The sequence below is a fragment of the Gallus gallus genome, chromosome 3, assembly GCF_016699485.2.
Source record: "Gallus gallus isolate bGalGal1 chromosome 3, bGalGal1.mat.broiler.GRCg7b, whole genome shotgun sequence".
NCBI classification, from domain to species: Eukaryota; Metazoa; Chordata; class Aves; order Galliformes; family Phasianidae; genus Gallus; species Gallus gallus.
Genome location: NC_052534.1, coordinates 50,564,335 through 50,580,713, shown reverse-complemented (window position 1 = coordinate 50,580,713; position 16,379 = coordinate 50,564,335). Strand labels below are relative to the sequence as shown.

Sequence of the window (16,379 nt, the reverse complement as noted above, 5' to 3'; positions counted from 1 at the left end):
ACCTAATGAAAGAAACGCACGTAAAACATCTGTAGTCAACAGTGCTCCCATTATTATTCAGTAGGAAGATGTAATTGAGTATTTCCAAGTACCTTATTCCTAGTAGTTAATCTGGAGAAGATGGTATAGATACGAAATATTATTCTAAGCATTTTTAACTTGCTTTTACAAAGATCACCATTAGAAAGTCCAGAGTGGCTCTGAATGAACAGAAATTGTTTGGAAACAGCTGGATGTTAGTGAGCCAAACCACACCTGGGTGCTGTGGGTTTAACTGTGTGACGTGCTTGTGTTTTCATTGAAATCTCACCAGGATGCTGTGTCAGACAAATTTGTTCCTGGAGTACAGGTGGCAGGAAAGGCTTGGCCATATGGAAAAGCATTACTCTTTCTGTCTGCCAAAAGCTGAGCTAGATGCCCCGCAAAACAGAAAGAGGATTTGCTGTGGCCTAAGGGACTTGTTAACTGCGCTGGACATAACATAATGACAGCAAAAATGCTCTCCTTCACTAAAAACAGTAGAATTAAAATGGTGTGAGGAAAAAGGTGATCAATACTAAGCATAAGAGTGTAGTTACATATGGAAGGAGCTTTAAGAAGACCTTATCAGTATTGTAATCAAAGTAAAGTAACTGCTTGCCACTGAGCCTCTGTCCCTCTATCTTCCCTGAGCGTGTCAGTAGTAAGATCATGCCTATTGTCACTCTCACCAAGTTTTATATGATTCTCTTACTTTTGAGCTGGGCTCTGGCCTGTGATGCCCTCTGTGTCACTCACAGTTATGCAGTAACTGAGTGAATTTGTATCTCAGGCACTGCAATGAAGACAGTGACCTGCCAGTTTTCACTTCTACCCCCAATCTAAGAGGGATTTATTTCCTGATAGGAGAATAAAATTTAGAGAAAATGGAGTGTAAGGCTTTAGTTGTTAGATATCACCGTTACTCTAAACTTAACCACATCCCAAAGATAGCCTGGACAAACAGACTTTCCCTAGACATTCCTCATATTGTACCACTGCACAGCAGTGACTTTCATCAAAGGGATAAAGTCAGTTTTTAAACCTTTCCAAATACCTGATAGGACTTCCCTTCTTGCCAAAACTGTCTGGGCTACTGAAGAAAAAGTGGGATAATATTCCCAGAGATTGTGACTCTGCTGTTTCCTCTTGCTCACCTCTGTGCCCTCATTATAGGTGTCTTGCCATAAGCAGGCAAGAATGCCTCACAGCCTCTCCAAGTAGGCATGATGAATTTTATATATTGCCAGAAGTAACCAACTCATCACTGCTTAGGCTCCAGACTGTGAATAAGCTTGGTCCAAGAGAGCTGCTGTTCTTCCAAAGAAATGTATTCACTGATGCTGTGACTCAACTGTTGAGCTATGCTTGTATATGTGCAAACACAGGGAGCTTTGGATACTGATTACCACTACAGAATTTCAAGAGATCATCTAGACAGGGCCCTTTACAGCTAAGCTTCCCTTGAAAGACATCAGGTGATTATGGTTATTTACCATTACAAGACATTTGTGCAGACTGTTGGTAAGCCAGCAGAAATAGAGACCAATCCGGTAGCCTACTATAGTGTCATGACTGGCCTGGAGCACCACCCTGACAAGGAAAGGCTGAGAGACCTGGAACAGTTCAGCCTAGAGAAGACCAAGGGGACATCTTATTAATGCTTATAAATATTTAGAAACAGGCGTCAAGTGTATTGGGCCAGGCTCTTTTTGGCAGTTCCTAGCAATGGAACAAGGGGCAGTGGTATAAACGGAAACACAGGAAGTTCCACCTGCACATGAGAAAGAACTTCTTTACTCTGTGGATGACAGATCATTGGAACAAACTGCCTAGAGAGGCTGTGGAGTCTTCTCGGGAGATATTCAAAACCTGCATGGATGCTTTCCTGTGCAACTTACTGTAGGGAACCTGATTTAGCAGGGGGGTGGACTTGATGATCTCTGGAGATCCCTTCCAACCCCTACGATTCTGTGACTATGATTCACATCCCCTTCAGCAATAGATTTTTTTGCTAACCTCTCTCTACCAGTTCCCTGAGGTATTTTAAAATGCTTAATCTAAATCCTTAAGCCAATAATAGCTGCATGGAGAGAATCCAAAAATAGAACTGACAATGGGTGTTAATACCAGTTCAGAAACCTTAAGCTCTGAATTGTCTGAATACAACAGTTCGGTGGTCACACCAGATTGGACCCATACCAGGAGAGTGAAAGCAGCAACCTATAGGCAAAATTATGCCATGGCTTTCCAAAAGAAGTAAAGCTTTCCTAACTCCCACATGTTCCTAGAATCTTCTTGCATAAGAGCATAAATAGGAACAATGGTTTCCTCACAGCAGTTTGTAACAGTAAGGTTTGGACTGCATTGTACCTCAAAGGGACTGATTCTGGGATGTCTTAGGTATCCTCCCAGCTCTGCAGCCAAACAGAGGTGCAGAGGGGAAAGACTTAATTTGCCAGGAAGGTTAGCTGCTCTAAGGGAGAGCGGTGTCCTGAGGTGGGAATATTGTTTCTCATGATTGAACTAATTCCCCTAGGTCTCACTAATGCATCTCCAGAAGGCACTGTGTAGGACCATGTGGACAGAGGTTTTTAGTGATGTGTTTTCTGAATCAGCAATCCAAGGAACTTAATTTCCTTGCTAGACATAAACACAGCCCAAATCTGGTTAGAATTAATGAGGTGAAGTCTGATCTCTTTTCTTCACCTCCATAGCATTTTCCTGTATTTCCCATAGAACATACCAAGTGTGGTTCTTCTTCCAGGTCTCTCTGGGCTGGCAGTCATGCAAAAAGACTTTCATGTGCTTTGCAAAGCTTACCTCTTCCAGCTAGTTGGGAATATGAGGAAAACAGACTGTCTCAAAATAGACTGAGACTTCCACCTTCCATTCTGACTGAAACCATTACGTGTGGGGAAAATGGCATCTCCCCCACTTACTTTAAGAACAATTTTGAAAGCTCTGCTTCCTCAGTGATTTGGATTCATCTTGGTTGAAGTGCAGCACAGGGACAATATTCAATTCTTGCTTGCTATTTTTTCTAGCTTTGATTCACTGCAGTGTAATTTTGCAATCTTAATCTAGTTTCATCAGCCATGACTGGAGCTAGAAAACAGGGCAAGTTATCAGAAGATGCAGCAGGGAGATAACTAAAGGAAGTTTCATTTGGCACAAATTATCAGGAAATCCTCCCAAAATCAAGCCAGCAAGGAAATGATGGAAGTACATGATTTCACTAAAAATGAACAGACACATACGTTGTTACACGCACACACACATACACAGCCCTTTTGCATCCTCTGGAAGTCTGATTGCTTGCTTTCCGTGGCTACTACAAACATTTTAATCCACCCTGGATCCAGCCCAGTCCCCTGCTGTTACTGGCAGCCATTTTAGTATCTTCCCTGTCACAAGTTAGACTGCAGCAGTGCTTTGCACATTTGTTTTTATTACACCCTGATCCAAACCTGCCGCCTGGGACCTGTTGGGGGTCTGCACCCAGGTTTGAGCGCAGCAGCTTGCACATCTGCACAACGTGGGTCATTACCATTTTGTGCCTGTGTTGTGGGGGACCCAGCAGCCGCCTCCCGAGGAGGGCTGTGCTCCCAGCGAGCATTCTGTGCTGCCAGCAGCTTACATAGTGAAGCAAAGGCAGCCCGTGCCTGGGGAGCAGCGCTGGGGGAGGTTGGGGTGGAAAATGGCAATTACCGGTAATAAGTTTTCAACAGGATTGCCTGTGGGCATTGGAGCTGCTTTTTGCAGCCCTCAGAGGGCTAACCGCCCCAGGAGTCAAGGTCAGCTTGCAAGAGGTGCACTGTAGGGACTGGGACCGATAGGCTCTGACTCCATCTCCAGTTTGTCCATGGTTTAATAGGGTATGATTTCTGGCACATCTCAGCACATCTAATTGTTGTCACTATTGGAGCACAAGGACAAATTGCTGGCAAAAAAAGGTTGCATAAAAAATGCACTTGGGTGCAATAGCTATGGCAGTATGTCAGATGACTTCCTATTGTATGCCTTCAAGAGAGATGCAAGCCCTTGTGCTTTATAATTGTGCATCCGTATCACTGAATATGGATAGCGCTAACAAATGCTGTGTAACATGTTGACAACTGTGCACACATAAATATGTATTGTTTTTCAGGTAACACCCAGGCAAAGAGGAAAGTGGAGTTTTTATTTCAGTTTCTTTTGCAACATCTGAGTAAACATTTACGAGACAAAGAAAAGTGGAAGTCCTAATCTCTTAACCAGCATCTCAAGACAAAGGCCTCAGATCTCTGAGTTCAGTTCCCTAAAACATTCCTACCTATTGCTCAGATTCCAACAATAATTCCTATTTCTTTCTTTTCTTTCTTTCTTTTTTTTTTTCCCCTACTATTAGCTATTGAACTCCCTGGTTTGTTCTCTCCATCTTTTGGGTGACTTTTCAAAATTCAGACCATTGCAAAGTAAAAGCTCTAACTGTCCTTTAAACCAAGAATCTTCTTTCTTTTTGACATCAAGACTTCTGTCTTTGATGACTTCAAATGCTTCTTCCTCTCTGCAGTGAGTACTTAATTTTTACCAATGGCTGTGCTTTGCTAACAGACATGGCAGTAGCACCCTGAATGTTGTTTATCTGCTTTGGCCTCTGGTTACATTTTTTTTTTTAATATATATAACTTTTCAACTATTTTTATATAAACAACATTTTCATTTGTTCAACATTGTTGTGAAGGATTTTGTTTTTCCTAATTATGCAAAAATACCCTTGCTTTTAACATTCAATTAAAGCTGCCTTTATGTGTTAACAGCAGCACAACGGAGGTTTTCATCCTGGGTGCTCCTTTCTCTGACTGTGAACCAAATAAAAGCCAAGCTTTTGCATTTCATAACCTTGAAGTTCTCTGAGTAGTTTCACCTCCAGGGCTGTGTAACTGAAGGTTTTCAAGCAGCTTAGAAAGAAAAGTGAGGAGGGGATTTGGATGGAGAAGAATAAGGCAGTAAACAAGAATGTGATTTCAGATTTTCATGGTTTAAACTAAAGCGAATAGCGGCAGGAAAAAGTAGAGAGAGTGAGTCAGTGTACATGATGGGGTGGTTTTATAATTTAAAATATGTATTTTGTTAGACTTCCAATATAAGAGGGCAAATGCATTTCTCATACTGTAGCCCATTTTGTTAGTGTTTTCCAACTCATCTCTGTCTGAATTACGATTGAGCACTGTCAGACTGACAGGAACATGCATAGACCACGCTATCCATTGCTGGGGTGTGCCTGGAGATGCAGCATAGCATGGCAACTGTTCTCATAGCGCTCTGCATTGCCACACAGAAATTTCGGGATAGACCCAGGAGAGACCTTTCCTGGAAAAGCAGATGAACTTGAATGGAGGTAGTGACTCACAAGTGGTGATGAGCTGTGCAGCACTGCTAAGATCACTGGGCAGGAAGAACGTGACTACTCGCGTTAAATCATCACTGCCCTCTACATGCCCAGGACTTTTTTATTACCACAAGCAGTCAAGAAACCCTTTGTATTCCAAAACTAACTACTGGGTCCTCTAGCAGTAAGATGATCTTTCAGATTGCCCTGGCTCACTTGATTTATCAATACCAATTCAATAAACATCTATCACATCTAGAATTGCCAGTATTGCTTTCAGTAGCAGACAGGTTTACCTTAAAAGCTGTTTCTCCAACGGTTGACCTTGTCTGACCTTGGTTAGCTTACACTAGTTGTACAACTGCAGAAAACTACCCAAGAAGTCAGTAGAACACAGCTTTTCAGTAGCTATTTGCACCTTCTACACACAGATTCCAGCCCAGACATGCAGATAGCTCCTGATTTGGTATTGTACTTATTAGTTAGCTTGTAGAAGAAAAGCATGGAATAGAGGGGGGGGGAAAAAAAAAAGACTTTGCTTATAGTGAAGGCAGATCGTTCTTTAAATATATCATGTGCTAGGTGCTCCATGGTTGGAGAGCATTTGTGTGTTTCTGATGAAAAAACTGCAGCGAGATACTGTTTCCATGGTTGGAAAAAACTCATAACAAGCTGTGCAGTATTTTCTGTCTGTTAAACAAAATCTCTTCATGACCCTCATCATGCGAAATAATTCTTTCAGATTCCAAACCACTTTGTTAATGATTGCCTTTGTATAGCGAAGTTGGTGGATGATGGGAGTATGTTATTAATTTTGTTTCTATAAAGAGTATTTTGCTTTTTTTTTTTTTTTTTTTTCCCATTATGCTACATGCCTACAGGATAGTGCACTTACAGATGTAATCTGCAAAATATCTGTTTGCAAGAAGAATTATCATGTTGCACAAGGGCACAGATCTCTGTCTATGACTTTCAAACACGAAGTTACTCTTCAAAGAGCCTGAGAATAAAGTGTGGACACTCGTAGGACAAACCATTCATTATTCCATGCAATTTCAGATACACACAGTAGAAATCAATGGCCAGTGAAATGTACCCTGCACAGTCCGGAGTTCTTCACTTATTTATCTCCAGCACATTTTATCTCCAGCACATTTATGCACATGAACAAGCACATTCATTTTACAGCTCTGGGACAAGTAGACACTCGGAAGTTTACAAGATTTTGCTTATGTGCTGCAGCCACTCTCCTGTTTCCTTCAGGAGCTCTGCACATGAAGGGACGGGCAGAAACAAGGAAAAAATGTTATAGTTGAGACTTAGGTGCAAAGACCATGACTCCTTATTTAACTGACTTGAAAAGTGATGTCTGCTCCTAGACATGATGGGCTAATCTTCCTCACTAAAGACATCATAATGGTTTTCCTTTTAAATAAGAGGTATGGGTTATCTAATATTACAGTTGCTTTTCAGGAAGGTGAATCTAGAATATAACTAGTGCACAGTTACTAGGATGATTGGAGTTTGTAAAATCTGGCTTATGAGAGGAATCGAGCTGCTTCTTCAGTGGTGCAATTTGTGAAGGGTTTCATGTAATGTACCTGACCCTAGAATTAAAACAGGCCAAATAGATATCTGTCCTTGAATAGTGGGTGTTATGCAGGACTCATGTTAAGTGCAAACCATGGTGAAACCCCTGTAAAGGTAGGAATGGGAAGGACGATTAGTATCTTCAGATCATTTAACATGCATTTAGTGAATGATTAGAAAGGCTGCCCATTCAGTAATGAGATTCAGACTCCCTTAGTTAATTGATATATGACAGAGAACACTGAAAGTAATCTTTTTCAGTTCAGTTCCACCTTATACTACAGTTGTTCTAAGTTAAAAGTTTCCCTGAGCATCCATAGGCTGTAAAAAACTGTTTGAATTTGCTTGCAAGCTTTCAGTGGGAGGAGAAACTGGGCTTAGCAGTTTTTTTGGAAGTGATGGAGTTTTCTAATGCTGTAAACCTGCATATCACAGCATGTCTCAATGCTACTTCCCTGACAGGGAAAAGAAAACAAAAGCAACTTGCCATATTTTAGTTCTAGCATGAAGTTCATTAGGAAGAATGAATTCTCAGACTTTCTAAGAACACAAAGCCTGTGGTAGGAAAAAAAACACAAAACACAAACAAGAATAACGCAACAGTTTCTTACATAATCCTTGCTAATTTGCAGGCTGAATCCTTATGCTTGCTTTTTCTCTCCTTGCGTGTATGAATGATGAATTTAACATGCACAAAAGCAAAGGTGATTGAGAGTACTCCATGCTGATGGCTAGTATTCATGTGCAGATGACAGCTGTTAGATATAGAGATGATATTAATATTGCTTCACTTTTCTCAGCTCCAACTCCAATCACTCACTCTCCTTTAGTCTACGTCTGCAGTGCACAGGCTGCAGTCTGTCAGGTGCTCCTCTGCTTTCTGAAAAAAAAGTTATGAATTTCCTGGGATATAAAGGGGTACCAGAGGTGTTTTCTTTTGATATCCTTGTAAAAGTATGGTTCAGTTTGACTAAGCCACCTTGTTTTATTCACAGTGTGCAATGTTTGCCAGCAATGCCATTTGCTCTGAGCAGACTGTATCTCAGGACCTCCAGCACTAGTCCCGCCTAGTCCAGCACACAGGGACCAAGAAGAAAGAGCAGTCACGTTGCTGTGCCCATTGCACCCTTATATGCTGCTTTTCTGTTCAGAATCTGCCTCACAGAAGGATAGTTCTTTCAGGGTTAACTCCAGGGATAGAGATAGGACTAGTGATACCGCTTCACTAATACAGTGCCAGAAGATGGAAATTTTTTTCCCTTCCCTTCCCTTCCCTTCCCTTCCCTTCCCTTCCCTTCCCTTCCCTTCCCTTCCCTTCCCTTCCCTTCCCTTCCCTTCCCTTCCCTTCCCTTCCCTTCCCTTCCCTTCCCTTCCCTTCCCTTCCCTTCCCTTCCCTTCCCTTCCCTTCCCTTCCCTCCCCTTCCCTTCTTCTCTTTTCTCTAAACTGTGCAGAAATACAAATAAAAGGAACATGAAGACTGAGAAAAATCAATCACTCCAAATCAAAAAATACAGTTCTGAAGGCTGTTAACTCTTAGATCACCCTCTTTCAATACATGCGTTCCAATGCTGTCTTCACTTATGTCATGACAAGGGATCTAAAACTGCCACTTTAGCAGCAGAAAAGGGCTTAGTGGAACCACAGCCATTTTTACATTCTTGCTGAAATTGAATCATTGGATTCAGCAAGCTGAAATCTCCACATTCTGTAAAAGGGACCTTTATTGTATGTAAAACAAGGGGAAAACTTCAGGCTGTTGTCGTTTCAGGCACACATTTTTACTAGAGGAACTGCATTAAATTTATCTAAAATCCTGCTGGCCAGTTCCTTTGTTCTTCCTGGGAAATAAAGTTTTATATAACCTTTTCTTTTTCCCCCTAGAGATTTAAAATTGTTCAGTTAATATTTTTAGCACAAATTTTAATTCCTTCCTGTTCCCAGCAAAGCAGGCAGAGCCAATGAAGTTTTCCATGTCCTGTGGAAAAAGCTATCAGAGATTAAGTCTTGTTTCTCATGTTGTCTGGAATTACAGCGATGTTTGAAGATGTGCAGTAAATTCAGAGCTCACCAAACTAAATCCTATGAAGATCCAGCAGAGACCGCCCTGGCCTTCTCCACCTCATGAGCTGTGACTTTGCTCACAGGGTACTATAAACAGACTTCTGATACAAAGAATGCATTGTTCTAAACCGAAATATAATCAGCAGTAATGAATCTGAATATTAATGCATAGGACATATATACTCATCTCCATTAGCTGTCCATAGCTGTCCCGTACTTCTACAGGTCCATGCTTTCACCTTTACCACAGAATGAACCATTAGGGATATACAGCTGAGGTCAAAGTAATCTTAATCACAAAACACACCCAGCTAGTGGGGATAATGCTGAACCTGGGTGGTCTCCACCTACACCCTCAGCCTCGCGCTGTTTACAGCAACTTTCTGTCTGCTGCAAACACCCTTCCAGACTGGGGGAAATTTCTACAAAAGGCTTGGTCTGTGTGATGTTGGTTGGGTGCATGCTGCATCCAACTGTGCTCATGTCTCTGTTAGGCTTAAGCCACAGAAGAAATGATGTTACTGAAGGGAAGATTCTCCTGTGACCCCAAGCTTCACTTTGCAGAGGACATAGTATTCTTGTTGCAGGAAGAGACCCCAAAAGTATTGCCCCTAACATGTAAAAATATCTATCTGCCCAAGCAGGTTACAGTATCATTTTAGATATCTACGTAAAAGCAGCTATCACTACTGCTGATTAAATACAGAAATATTCAGCTCCTGAGAGGAGTCACTTTGTTCAGTATAACATGCTACTCAGAGGGTTATTTTCTAATGATGCTGAATGATTGGAGAATACAAATCTTGCTTACTTTGTATCTGGAGATAAACTTCAGCTTGGCTTCACAGCCTCAGTCAGTATTCTTCCTCTGCCATCCTGTTTTCCTACATCAGCAAAGGCAGAGACTATTAAGAGCATATGGGATGCCAACCAGGACATAATCAGGGAAACATGGGACATTCAGAGCACACGAGGCAGATGATCACTCAGAAAAATGTTGATGTCCTTATGCCTATTCATTTATCTACTTGAATCAAAGGAATGGAGGAGGAGGGGGAATGAGTATTAGGAAGGGGGGAGGGAGTCTGGGCATGATTAACAATAGGTGTGAGACAGGAAGGACTAGATTAAACTGATCCATATGCAAATGATCTGAGTCTGATTGCATCAAACCATGCACAGTTTAATGAGTATGGTAAGATGCCTTTATCTCTGCTTGGATGTGTTCTGAAAAGAAGGACTGCTCTAAGATAAAACACAGTTTAATAAGAAGGTTTTTCATTATGGGGTCGATCTGCATTTGCATTTCTGTCTCTGAGCCACACAGCTCTCCTGAACCTCCATTCCTTTTCAAGAGATTAGTCAGTAAGCACTTATGTATTGTTGACACACACCTTAGGGTACTGAATACTTAACATGCGTGTGAGTTTTAGTGTGGTCTTTCATGACCTGGATTAGACATTTCAGAATGCAGAATAAGTGGCAAACTCTTATTTTTTCTGCTTATCTACCCAGCACTCTTTACCCTTCTGTTATTTTGAAGCTTTGTAAAATCTTTTCAGTATTCATACACTATGATCCAGAGACAGAACTTACCTTCAGTACTTACAGCGTCAGGGACCAGATTCAGAACTGCACAACCTCTGCGACATAGTGATAGCTGCAGCTTCTGTGGAGCTAATCTGATTTTATGCTATTGTAGCTGAGGTCTAACCCTCTATTTCAAGACTGTGCTAGCTTCTTCCAAGTGGCTGCCTTTGTATACTGAATAGGTTAGCTAGACACTACCTTAGCTTTTCCTGTCCTAGGCTCTTCTTACACTTACAGATGCAGATGAAATAAAGCATAGGCAATATATATATATTTTTTTCCCCTTGTGCAAACAAGCCAGTGGGAAATCTCCAAAACTCTCAGGAAGATCTTAGGAAAGATAGGTGTCCAGTGCACTGCCTTCTGCTCAGACTGCATGAACTGGAGTTACACGTCATGTAAGCATTAGTCTTCCTCATCCAGTGGCAATTAAAGCTGTCATCAGCAAAACCACTCAATCACAGGAAGCTGGGGTACCTTATCTTTGCTCTGAAGCATAGCAAGTGGTTCATATTCCTCCATCTTGAACAAGTCTTCTGTGTCTAGCATATATTTTGGATATGATCTGTGGATAACATGTCATTTCTCACTCAGAACATTATTTTCCCATTTAGGTGCTGTGTTATTCTCTAAAGCCTATGTTCACGCTAATATCTGTATTCACACACACAATGTATTTACACAAGTGACCATCGTGGTGTGGATAGAAAGTATTTCAGTCTCGAAATGCTGATGCTGAATATTAACTCTCCAAATAATGGAGTCAAATAAACATCAATGACCATCCAAACACCTTTATGAAGTAGAAATCTCTTTTCAAAACAACTAGAATTTGTCTTTGCAACAAGAATCTGTTAAACTGGCTTGGTGTTTTTCAGTCTACCTTCTCCACTCCAGCTTCGACTGATCATCTTCTGTAGATGTTGCCTTTTCATAGAAACAAAGCATTTGAACAAAAACAGTTCAGCACTAAGAACCTCACACCTAAGTACCTTGAAGACTGGGAATTCTAACCTGTTACTGTGCTTTACATCATTACGAACATGGCTGCTCCTTTTCTATCACTAGTCTGCTTGATGTCTTTAGGAATTTCTCTGGATTTGTATTCCTTTCAATACAATGTTTGCTTACATAACCTCTATCAACTCATTTTATCTGAGCTTCATTTCTGCATCTTTTTGCTTTCCTGACTTTATTCTGACGTCTGTAGTTTCTTTGCATCCATCATTTATTCAAACTAAGAAGCTACAGTGCCCTCTTACCACAGGTTACAGTTTTGCCTTATATGTTTTCCTGTACACTTAATGCTGCAGCCACAAAATCTTTCCTCATAGACCAAGAGTTCCACAACAGCAGAATGCTGGAACTTGTTAACCTAGTCACAAAATGTGGTTTTTCCATCAATTAAAAGGTCTATCTCTGTCTTAGATTATCGTTCTTTATGGTGTCATGATTCTGACAGTCCAGGACAGTCTGGGTGACAAAACAACTCAGTTATTGGTGGTGGTGTCCTTACATCCTCTGGTGCCAGGTGAGAGGGTACATGCTCAGGGCAAAGTGTGAGTGAGGTAGGATGGAAACTGGCACACACCTCCTCACCTCATGACATAGTCTAGGGTTCAGTAGGAACAAATGCTAGACAAACAAGATTAAAATATCCTACCTTTACTAAAGAACTTAATTTTGAGCTAAAAGATAATCAGAAAATACTGTCAGATAGGGATACAACGGTTTAAGGGGGGTGGGGAGGAGAGTGGGGGCATTGACTGTCTTTCACTTTAGGGAATAAATTTGTGTGCCAATGTGATAAGCATAGTTGCACTGACAGACCTCTAGCCAGGCTCTTACAGGGGCAGTTCAGAGACATTGTAATTGTCCCTCAAAATATCCTGTCTCTCTTTGAGGATTAAATGGATAAACCAAATTGTTAATATGGTGACTTAAACTCAGATGCCTAAAATTAGGTAATATGAATGTTGCTCGTCTTCCACCTTCAGGGACAATGGGTATGAGCCTTCTAGTGGTGGTGCCAGAGGGCTGCCAATCTTCATTTGAAGGGAAGTGTTTTTAAGGTCAGATTTGAAGAGAGGGAAGAATGTAGCTTTGTGACTGTGACAGGGAGCATAAGTGAAATCACAGAGATGGATGTTGAGAAGAGTAATGAGTGGCTGATGGAGGCTGGCATTGCCACAGCTATCTGAGGCAGAATAAGAAGCAGCCATAAGAGACTGTGCCTACATCACAGGCATGGTTCCAACTCTCCCTCAGTTAGGTGCTGTCAGATGTCTCTTGGAAAGCTCTGCTTTTCTTAGGGTTAATCTGGACTGGTATAAGCACAAGTTCACGCTGGCATCCTTTCTCAGGAGCCTTTTGAAAGTAACAAACTCATCATCTTGCAGTGAAACACCTAGTGTGAAATCCTGGCTCCCTTGTAAGCCACTGCTTTGCATTTGTGTTCACTGACATCAAGGTTCAACGATTCAGCTCAAAACATCTTCACCTTTTCAACTCAGTGACCATCCCGTCTCCTAGAGTCAGTCTGGCATCTCCCTTCCCTTGCAAGTGGGAAGATGAGTCTGTTTGATTTCAGTCTGGTCACTTAGCAGCTATTGAACACAACTCTTAACATCCTGCAGTCTTTCAGTTGCCCAGATTACATTTTCACTTTATAAAAATACTGCCATTCACTATCACTTCAAAGCTGGCATAAGAATTTAAAGCCTTGATGAACTTTTGAGTGCCAGTTGTGTCCTGGTTGTGGAATGGCTGCAATCTGGGATGAGACAAGTAAAGACTTCTTGGACACTGCCCATAGTGGGAAGAAAAGCCATCATAACCATCTGCTGTTAATGCCATCAGAGTGTTCCTTTGATGTTTTATGCATAATTTTATTCTGACGTCTTTGTCCAAAGTTGTCATTTGAACTTTTGCCCCTAGAATCAACACTAAAATCCGTATTGAAAGATGAGAACAGGTATTTATTTAGGCTTTGAGCCATACCTAAATGGTGTTTGATCTCAATGTCAGTATCACAGCATAGATGTCTTTTTTTTTCTTTCCAATTCTCTTTCATTCACACGGCTGAAAGACCTTTTAATCTCTATGCAACTTCCTTTGCAAGGTCTACATCACCTTGATATTTGGCAACATTGATTCTGTCTTTCTCTTCTTGATTGCTCAATTTTAGGGAATTTCCTGAATAATAAAAATTATGTCCATATATGCAAAAATGGTCATGAGGCCCCCTTCAGTGCCTTTGCTCTATTTATCATATCTAATTTCTAGAGGATTTATGTTAGTCCAAATGAATTCTTTAGAGGCCTGATTCAATTTCTTTCTCCTCTTTTGTTATAGATCTCAGTGGTTGTGGGAGTTAGCCCAAAGCCTAGTGTATTTAAGTGAGTTCTAAGCTGAAGGGTATGTAATAAAACCAATGACTTTTATTTTTTTTTAATTTTTTTTGGGGGGGGGGGAGGGAGTGCAACCAAGTCACAGATTTTCATTTTTCTTTTTAAATCTCAAGTAAATGCATGCTAGGTAAGTGGTTGTGAAGCTAGTCCTCTTCACAAGTTGCTCTTTACATTTAGAATAGTGCTTTGGAGTTTGTACTGAAAATGAAGTTATTTTCTGTAAGAGGTAATACTGACGTTGTGTTGAATGGAAATCTAAATAGAAAATAGCTATCTATTTATACTAAATTCCGCTAATCACGTGTATGTATATACATGTACTCATATAAAGGGTCTGTTTTAATAATGTAAGTTCATTCTTTTTTCCCTACATGGCGGTTAAGAAGCACTTACCCTCTTCATCTCTACTGAAATCTTCCTTTTACTGAGCCTTGATGTCTTTTAAAATATGGGCTTCTCAAATATCAGATTTGATGGGGTTATTTATTTTTTCTGTTATGTTTGTCTATCCAGTAACAATTGAATTCAGATTACCAAACAATTATCAAGTGGTAAAACTTTCAGATGATGTCACTGTTGGCTTGATTTGGACTGGTGAGCCAGAGGTGAGGGAATAACTCATTAACCATTCTTTCGAGGCATCCGCTCCCCAACAGTGACAGTTTAACAGAACTGCCAGAGAGCTCATCTTTTACAATAACAAATTACGCATCCAGCAACATCATTGTTTTAATCTTAATCTGTCTTTGCTTCTCCCCTCATTTTCCCTTTCCCCTCTGCCCCTAACACGTATAAACACAGAGACTTTCCTTTTTTATAAATACAATGGATGTTGTTGTCAGTTCAGATAAGAGCAAATGCCAGATAGGATGGCAATATTTTCAGGCCTGGCAAATGCAATCATAAGTTCAGTTTATTAATATTGCAACAGTTGCACTAAATGAGATCACTTGGATAACAAAACATTTATCAACAAAACGCTGCCACCTACTGAAGTTTTGCAAACAGCCCAGATGATTGGATAAGATCAGAAATTCACTCTGTCATAAGCTTATGGTCTTTGCTGAAATCATTCTGAGGGGGGAGGGGAGAAGGGGGGGGAAGCAAGAATGATAACCAGAGGAACAAGACAAGACATCTCTTTCATGCAGTCTGTTCAGCAAGTGTCAGGGTAAATCCTGGAGAGCAACCTCCGAAGAGGAAAGGAGGTTTGGCTCTTTATGCTCAATGTGTTAAGGAGTTTTCAAGCACAGCAGCTAGAAAACACTTCTTGTCAACTGCTTTAGTTTTAAGCAGTCCATTATAAACTTCCGGTTTTCTTGTCATATTGATCTTTGAGGCCCCTGTTCAGTCCATAGCAAACCAATGGATTCCTCTTGCCAGCTTTCTGGGTTCCTTCACCCCAGGATATAAATGCTTTATAAATATATATGTCTGAGTCATTACAACAAATCTTGTATATTCTCTGCTCCAAAATCTCAACTAATTTAAAATTTAATTGTTTCAGCACAGCTCAACAAGCACACCTGTGAAACAATAAGTCCTGCACACCATGCAGAAGAACTTTACCTGCCAAAGTTTCATTGCTTTAGTGTGGATCACTAAATGATCATATATATAAGGGGCTACAAGGCTTTGGATAAAAATTATGCTCATATGAAACTGTAGACTGCAGTAGTGTGGTAACCTAAACAGCCTGTACGGCAAGAATGTGGATCCCATTTCCAAAGGGCTTGTGAGAACTGCCATGGTGGTTTACCAGTATCAGTTACTGGTAGAAGTATTTAAATGAAATCCAACCAAAATTATTCATGGTGAAATTATTTGTTTACTATATGAATAGAAATGAGTATTTATGTTAACCAAGAAGGGTAAACTCAAAGTTTCAAGACAGAATGGATTAGGAACAAAAATGTCATTGCAGTTATTTCATGCAATGGGTGACCCATCTATTCCCTTGCAATACTATTAAATGGCATATTTGTAACAATTAAAAAAATAATGCTTAACCTCGAAACTTCCTTGGATGCTAAAATTATAGACAAATCACAAGACGTGAAAAAGTAATTGCTCTCTAAGACTGGAGTACATCAGAGCACTTAGACATGTGCATAACTTTAAGCATGGGAGTAATTCCATTGAAATAAACAGGGCTACTCAAACATTTCTGATTTTGCATGTGCTTCTGCACTCTGCTAGCTTAGGGGCTCAGAATGGATACGCTTATTTAATAGAGTGTTTATCTCCTGAACTTACACATTTAGCATTACTGATTCCTTCCCTTTCATCAGGCAGGGACACGGAGTTCTCCATTTTTCTAGCCTCCTTCTGGGCC

General features: G+C 40.6%; 1 long non-coding RNA gene across 4 annotated transcripts in view; it reads left to right on the top strand.

Annotated features, from left to right (window-relative positions):
- LOC101748255 overlaps nucleotides 1-16,379 on the top strand; it is a 42,686-nt gene that overhangs the window by 11,626 nt on the left and 14,681 nt on the right. Inside the window, exon 5 of one of the 4 annotated variants that reach the window (XR_001465913.3) lies at nucleotides 4,169-4,260. The exons of the other annotated variants lie outside the window; for them this stretch is intronic. This is a non-coding gene — a long non-coding RNA (uncharacterized LOC101748255). Of the gene's footprint in view, nucleotides 1-4,168; nucleotides 4,261-16,379 lie in introns of those variants that run through there. 4 annotated transcript variants of the gene reach the window in all.